The sequence below is a fragment of the Oryctolagus cuniculus genome, chromosome 8 (genome assembly GCF_051225735.1).
Source record: "Oryctolagus cuniculus isolate XC-2025 breed Fujian yellow rabbit chromosome 8, ASM5122573v1, whole genome shotgun sequence".
Classification (NCBI taxonomy): Eukaryota; Metazoa; Chordata; class Mammalia; order Lagomorpha; family Leporidae; genus Oryctolagus; species Oryctolagus cuniculus.
The window spans coordinates 142630994-142639039 of NC_142874.1; positions in this window are offsets into that span (position 1 = coordinate 142630994).

Consider the following 8046-nt stretch of genomic DNA (forward strand, 5'->3'; position numbering starts at 1 on the left):
AGTATCAGTCCTTCCCACCTTGCATGGCCCAGTTTCCTCATTTGGAAAACGGAAATTGCAACAGGTGTGTCCCTTCTGCTGCACAGGTAGAACGAGTGACTTGGAAAGCTGTTTGAGCACCGCCTTGTGCTGTGAAGGACACTTCTCCCCAGGAACCCTTCTGGCCCCTCCCCAAAATCCTCGCACAGCCATCATCCGTCTAGAAACAGCAGCAGGTGCTGAGCTGTCCTGGGTGGCTGCTGGGGCTGTGAGATCTCCCCCGGCCCTGGCTCCGGTGCCAGGAAGGAAGCTCGGGACTCTCCCCAGTGTAGGCTTGGTGACGCGAGCAAGGCACCGAGTCACTGTCGCCTGAGCACCTCTGTGCGGGGGAGGAGGGGGACGAGGAAAGGCAAGTCTGTGTGCATGTGTGTGTTCACCTGTGTCAATGCAGAGAAAAAAGCCTAGAGCCAGACAATAAGCAAATAAGAAATAAATGGAAGCATCGTATGTCGGCAGCCTGGACCTCTGGGAAACGGAGTGGGTGTGAAAGGGCAGGAAGAGAATAAAATCCTGTCTGGGTTTCCTCTGCACACTTTATAAACAGAGTCATTTTGTTCTTCCTTTATTATAATGAGACTCAGCTGAAGAGAGCACATCAATATACAAATGGATTTATTTAGAATACAGCCATGTGCAGTACCACGACAATCAAGGCAGCAATGGATCACATAGTGGTCCCAAAGATTCACCAAACCTGAACACCCCCACCCCCACCCTGTGGTGTCACAGCCGCTGTAAGGTCCCAGCACCACGCATCACCCATGTGTCCACCCTGATGCCAGCGCAGACAAACCCACTGCCCTGCCAGTTGTGTAAAACTACAGCACATACAACCCTGTACAGAACACAGCTCGCCAGTCCTAATAGACAGGGTAACCAGCCTGCTTTTCAGAGCTGGAAACTTCCTATGGCCTAGAGATCCTGTAGCAGTGGTGAGGCTGTGGAGCCAAGCAACACATGACTCACACGCTATGGGGAAGCCCGTGTAAACACCCTCCGGCCCTGCCAGTCCCACGAACACTGGCACAGTTATGAACAGTGCATAACACCTGAAGATGCCCAGCAACCCCGGGACCTGTGTATGCACTTGCTCGCCTGCTCTGCTCACTGTCCTGAGTCCAGCCCTTACACCACAAACGCAGCTGGCTGTGAAGCACTGGGCCCCGCCTGCAGCAGCCTCTCACTCTCGTGGCTGCTGCGCTCCCCACTGACCTGTGCCACCTCGGTCAGAGTAAGTGCACCCCACGCTGCTTGCAGAGTGACAGCATGGCCCAACAACTTGTTTTGCAGGCTGTGTCCCCACCATTTCTTTCTATATGAAGGTTTTAATTATTATTATTTTAATTGTACCTACTTATGGGGTATAGTGTGATAATGACACATGTATTCAGTGTGCGATGATAAAACCAGGTTAGCATTTCCATCTCCTTAAACTTTTTTAATTTTTTGATTAACACTTAACAGTTACACGTATTTATGGGACAAAGTGTAGTCTTTCAATAAATGCATATAATCTGTGATCATAAAATCAGGGAAATTAATGTTTCTCATTATCTGTTCTTCATGTCTGGAGACTTCAACCTCCTCTCTTCTACTTATTCCTAAAACACACATCAGATGACATGAACTTCAGCCCCCTCTGTGCCCTGCAGCACAAGGTCTTATTCCTTTTTGTGTGGTCTGGTACCTGTTATCCAAATTCCTTCTATCTCCCCCTCCCACTCCCATCTCCCCAGCCTCTAGTAATCAGAATTCTGTGTTCACATGGACTTTTTTTTCTTTTAACTTCCATGTATGAGAAGGAACATGTAGTAATTGTCTTTCTATACCTGGCTCATTTCACTTAGTGTGATGTCTTCAGTTCTGTGGATGCTGCTGCAGGTGATAGGATAGCCTTCTTTTGATGGCTGAACAATATTCCATCATTCACACACTCCGTATTTTCCACTCACCCATTGATGGCACCTAGATTGATTCCATATCTGAGCTGTTATGAATGTCAGCAATAGATAGGGAAAAGCAGGTATTGCTTTAATATGTGCATTTCATTTCCTCTGGATGTAAACCCAGAAGGGAGATAACTGGATCATACGTTAGATGTATTTTCAGCTCACCACACTGGCTGGGCTAACTTGCATTCCCACATACAGCTCATCAGGATTCCCTTTTCTCCTCATCCTCTCCAGCATTTGCTATTTTTTGTCACTTTGATAATAGCCATTCTAATTAGGGATTTGATTATTATTCCCCTGACAGCTAATTATGTTGAGAATTTTTCATAAATTTGTTGATATTTGAATTTTTCTTTTGAGACATGTCTTCATATCCTTTCATCCTTTTAATTTTTAATTTGTTTTGATTGAATTATTTTTTTCTTATATGTTCCAGAAAATAATCATTTATCAGATGGATACTTGCAGGAATTTTCTCCCACTCTGTAGCTCATCTCTCCACTCTTATTGATTTTTTCTTTTGCTGTGCAGAGGCTGCTTAGATATAATCCCATTTGTCTGATTTTTGGTTTGTTGCCTCTGAGTTTTCAGCATCTTAGCATAAAATAATTGCCAGTGCTGATGTCTTGAAACATTTCCCCTCTTTTCTTCTAATATTATATAGTTTAGGGTCTTACATTTAGGTCTGTGATCTATTTTGAGTTGGTTTTTGTATAGGATAAGTGCTAGGGTTAATCTTTAATCTTCTGTATTGTAGATATCCATGTTCCCATATCCATTCATTCAGGAGATTGCCCTTGCCCAAAAGAGTGTTCTTGGTGCCCGCATCAGAGATCGTCTGGTATGAGTGTAATCTCTACACCAAGACCCTCTCTTCTCCACTCTTCTCAGCCACCCCCTCCCTTACTGCTCTGCTTCCTGCCCTCCTTAGACTTGTGCAAACACCACTGGCCCAGAAAGCGTGGACTTGGCATCTCTAGACCCAGTCACTGCCAGATGCAAGTCAAGTCAGTTCTCACTGCTGCTCTGCCGCCTCATCTAGACAGTGGGGAGGGGGTGATGATGGGTGTCCTGTACTCATCTCAGACAGCGGTGATGACCACAGAAAAGTGTGAGTCCAACAGAGCCTTTCTCCACTGTGCAAACACATTAGGCCCAGGAGCCACAGAAGAGATGGTTGTCACAGGGCATTCCAGAAGAAATGAGAGGCTATTTAATGAGATGCTTCCTCCAGGCCAGAGCCAATGAAATATCTGATGCATTGTTACAATAGTATACCTAGTGGGAGACCTACGGAGAGCCCAGTAATCTGCTACTCAATCAACAAGTACCTAAACAAGTCAGAGACCAGTTAAAGTGGATGCATGGGGGATCACCCACACATCACTGAGATTTTTTTTAACAGTAATGGCACATAGACCACAGGTGATCCTAGGCTTATTTATAACAGTCTTAGAGAAGGAATCAACAAGTATCTTTTCTTTTATTTAAGAGGTAGAGAGACAGACTGTACCCATTTGCTAGTTTATTCCCCCCAAAAGCCTGCAATGGCCAGGGCTAAGCCAGAGCCAGGACCCAGGAACACAGTCCAGGTCTCCTACGTGGGTGGCAGAAACCCAATGACTTGAGCCATCACTGCTGCTTCCCATTATCTGCATCAGCAGGAAGCTAGAGTCAGGAGCTGCCAGAGTCAGGTAGCAAACCCAGGTATTCGTACATGGGACACAGGTGACTTAACGGGCATCTTACTTGCTAAGCCAAATGCCCACCCCTAAGCTCATATTAAGTGCCAACTCTCGTCATGGGTTTAGTTTGTATGAAATTCCAAGGCCAAATCACATTCACACTCTATGATGAAGATGAAGAGACAATAAATGTGATTCAAGATAGACCAAAGTATCAGGAGAGTAGTCTAAACACAATGAGAATTCATAAGGAGGAGAACATTACACTACCGGGAGACCAGAAAAGGTTCTGAGGCCTTGAAGGACAGAACTTCAACCTGGGTCAGGAGGAAACAGCCCGCACCAAGGACACAAAAGACTGGAAAAGTGAGATGTGGAAGGGAATGAGCTGGAGTGTTGATTTCCATGGGGGTGAGAACTAAACAGGGAACGCACGACTAGGTCAAGAGATACGCCCAAATGTCAGCAGAGAATTTCAGATTCATTCGCAGAACAGAAGAGTATTTGCAGTTCTTCCAGGGGTTGGCCTGCTCAAATGATTCCTTTTCCAAAAAGAACAAGTAATCAATTACAGTTAGAATCAATAATTCCTTGCCCAAAAATAACTTAACTGATACTTGGCAAAAACACTGTCCCAACTGAGCAAGTCACTAGCCTCTGAAACCCAGGTATCATCACATTTTTAAATAGGATTAACCGTACCCAGCTCATAGAGTTGTTTCGGGAATTAACTGTGACAATAGCTATGTAAGTATCTGATTTGGAGAAGTGTCTTTTCCAAAGGATAACAAAACCATCTCTGATCAGGACTTATTTTCAGTACAAACACACCCGCCATGAGGAAATACGTTCCAGAATTATCCAGCTGAAGAAGACTCTCTCACAGAGCGGGAAGCTGTGCCTCTCCAAGGCCACAAGCTGGCCACCCACAGAGCCACAGAGCTGAGCCCTGGCCTCCTGACCACAGGCCTCCTCCCTCCTCCCTCCTCCGGGAACCAGCGCCAGAGGGTGACAAGTGTGCCTGAGCTATTTCGCTGCAGCAGAAGGCAGCCTCCTGCTTACCCCCCAGCTCCTGTCCCATGAAAGCTCCAGTACGATGCTGAGGACAGCAAGCTCCTTTACTGGTTTGCGTGGAATGGGGAGAGCAGGGTTTAAGCCAAAAGATTGATCGGTAAGTCGCCTTGTCTCAGGCCAACCTGGCTTTGCCCTGACTGCGGCAGCTATATCCCCACCCCCAACTCCCCCCCCCGCCCCCGAACATACACAGCTCCTCTTAGTTTTACAGGGTGGAGCGTTCACTAAATATCCATTTGCACATTACAAAGCAAAAGCTCGGAGAGGCTTAGCCTCTAGACCAAGAGCCCCAAGACAGTAACCGGCAGTATCAGCTTCTGCAGTTTCTCAGTCCCTTAGCTGGTACCGGGCACACTCCACACCCACGCAATCTGCTCTGTGTTGCTGATGTCGGCGAGCACTCTTCTCGCGTTTCCATTAAACAGGTACTTTCTGACAGTCCTTCTGTGCCCTGGCCTTCACCACACCTCACTGCTCTGGCCTGGTCCTCTGGACGCCCCCACTCACGGTCGTTGCCTGATTCAGCTCTAGACGGCAAGCACTGGAGGGGCTCAGGAATACAGTCTTCACCCCTCTCTGCTTCTCACTCTGCACCCTTGCCTGGGGGTTTTGTGCACCTGCTTTGGCCTCGGTTGGCTTTCTCCTCGGAGTCTTGGGCTCAGACCCCAGCTCCAGGCTTACGTGTGCCTGCCAGGATGACCCACACCCTTCCCAGGTTCCACACATGCAAGCCTGCACTCATCATCTGCATCTTACCCTTGGTAAAAGCAGCCCCATCCCCCGGAATGACCTGGGCTCGACTCATCCTTCACTGCCCCACCCAGATCAACATTCTCCCCACCCTCACTTCTTCCTGGCCTCCTACACTGACCCCTGTGGAGCCCTCCCAATACAGTTCTCCACACCTACCCACCCCAGTGTCTGTCCACAGAGCCACTCGGCTGCTCTTAGTGTAACTGGGACCACACTGCTCTCTTTTGTGGTACCTTCAACAGTGTCCAGATGGATGACTGGGCAAACAAAATGGAAAATTTACAAACAGCCTGAAAAGGACAGACCTTCTGACACATGGTGCAGCCAGATGGATGGATGTGGAGAACATTATGGTGAGTGAGCCAAACGATGGATGCTTCCAGTGAGTCACCTAGAGTTGTCCCATTGAGAGTCAGAAAACAGAACGGAGATTGCCAGGGGCTCAGAGGAGGTGCAGAGAGAAGGCAGTGTTTAATGGATATGGAGTTTCAACTTGGGAAAAAGAAAATGTTCCGGAGATGGACACTGGTCACAACTACACAGTTTAAGTACACTTAAGGTCACAGAACCAGACACTTAACAAATATTAAAATGGTGAACTTTTAAGTTATTTTATTAACTTTTCTTATCTTTCAACGATTTTATTTTTCTTTTTAATTAACATGTTTTTACAGTGTACAATGTGATACTTCAACACACCTATACAATGATTACTGGTCAAATCAAGGTAATTAGCATTTCCATCTCCTTATCATTTCTTTATGTTTGGAGACTTTGAGTTCCTCTCTTCTACTTCATGATATTCCTTTTTTTAAAAAAGATTTATTTATTTATTTATTATTTGAAAGTCAGAGTTACAGAGAAAGAGGGAGAGACAGGGGAGAGAGAAAGATCTTCCATCCTCTGATTCACCCCCCAAATGGCTGCAATGGCTAAGGCTGGGCCAGGCTGAAGCCAGGAGCCAGGAGCTTCATCCAGGTCTCCCACATGGGTGCAGTGGCCCAAGCAGACATGCTCCACCGCTTTACCAGGTCATTAGCAGGGAGCTGGATGGGAAGTGGAGCAGCTGGAACGCAAGACAAAACTCATGTGGGACGCTGGCACTGCAAGACGGGTGAAAGCCCAAAGCTCTGGCTGTGTGGGCTGTGTGCTGGGGGAATGTGTCACAAAGACATCCTGGAGTCCCACTGTGGGTAACTATGACCCAGGGACTATTTCTTGACAGGCAGGAGGGGTTCTGATGGGCTGCCGCTTTGGAAACTGGTCCCTAAAATGACACCAAACTCACCCTCTTCTTTCAGTGAGGAAGACACTGAGGATGATAGACAGCCCATGACTTGTCCAAGATGCTACAGGGCTATTCTACCCCAGCCCTCCCACTTCTTTATCTGGGGTTTCCCACCAGACCACCAGCTCCAGCTCGGGCTGTCCCAAGAGCTGGTGAAAGCAGCAGCTGCAGAATCCCGACATTGTTGGCTGCTCTCACTTGGGAAATCAGTGACAAAATACTCATTGAGATGAGGTACCTCCAGCAGGACGTGGTCCAGGGGAGCTTCTCATGGGCTGAGAGTTGCACACACTTCCTTGAGGATCTAGCAACTCTTTTTTTCCTGCACACCCAGAACAACTGGGTGAACAAATCGTCCCTTGAGATTCTGAATCCAGCTGCCTTTGTTTTTCAGCAGTGCTAACCCAGAAACAACTGACAGGATGTCAGCAAAGGCATCCAGGTTCCTTTCTATGCAAATCAAAAGCAGATCTCAGCAAAGCAAGGACCTTGGACACTCCTACAAATGCCGGGATTCTAAGAGACTCGGGCCCAGCTCAAGAGTGAAGAGGAACTGTGAGGACGCCCAGGCAGCACCACCCACCCTGGCCAAGTCGAGGGACCACATCCCCGAGCCAGGACAGGTGAGCCACCATCTGCCTTTATCCACCTCCTGGGATTCGTGTTGTGACTTTGAACGAATCCCTTCGCTCCCTGCCTTAGTTTCCATATCAGTAAAACAGCTGATCATGTTGAGCCTGATTGTTTTAGCTTCTCCCCCCGTCCTTTTTTTTTTTAACACCACAGACATAAAATCTTACTCAGTTAACCTGCCACACAGGATGAATGTATGTGGAACTGCTCGGGATGAGGTGGGGGTAGGGTCACACTTGTGGGAGGGGCTTATTGGAACACCTGAGTCCCCATGGACAGCAGAGATGCTGATTAGCTCAGCTATCAGGAGACCTCGGTTCTAATCTGCAGTAAGTGGTAGTTCTGGACATCACTGTGAAAAGGAGATGTGCATGCTGGGCACACGGCTTCCTCTGCCAACACTGTTCTCAGCACCTCTGTCCCAGCACAGCTTACAGCTTCCTACAGGGGACAGATTGGTCATGACTGTAAATGCCGCCCTTTTCCAAGCAGGTTTGTGTTCCAGTGAGAGACACTGTCCAACACTCCATTGTGTAAAGAAATTAGAGGCGTTGTAGCACGTGCTGGAAGGGTTGCTGGGGAGGAAGTGGAAGCTTGCAGCGCCCATCCAGCATCTCTCAGG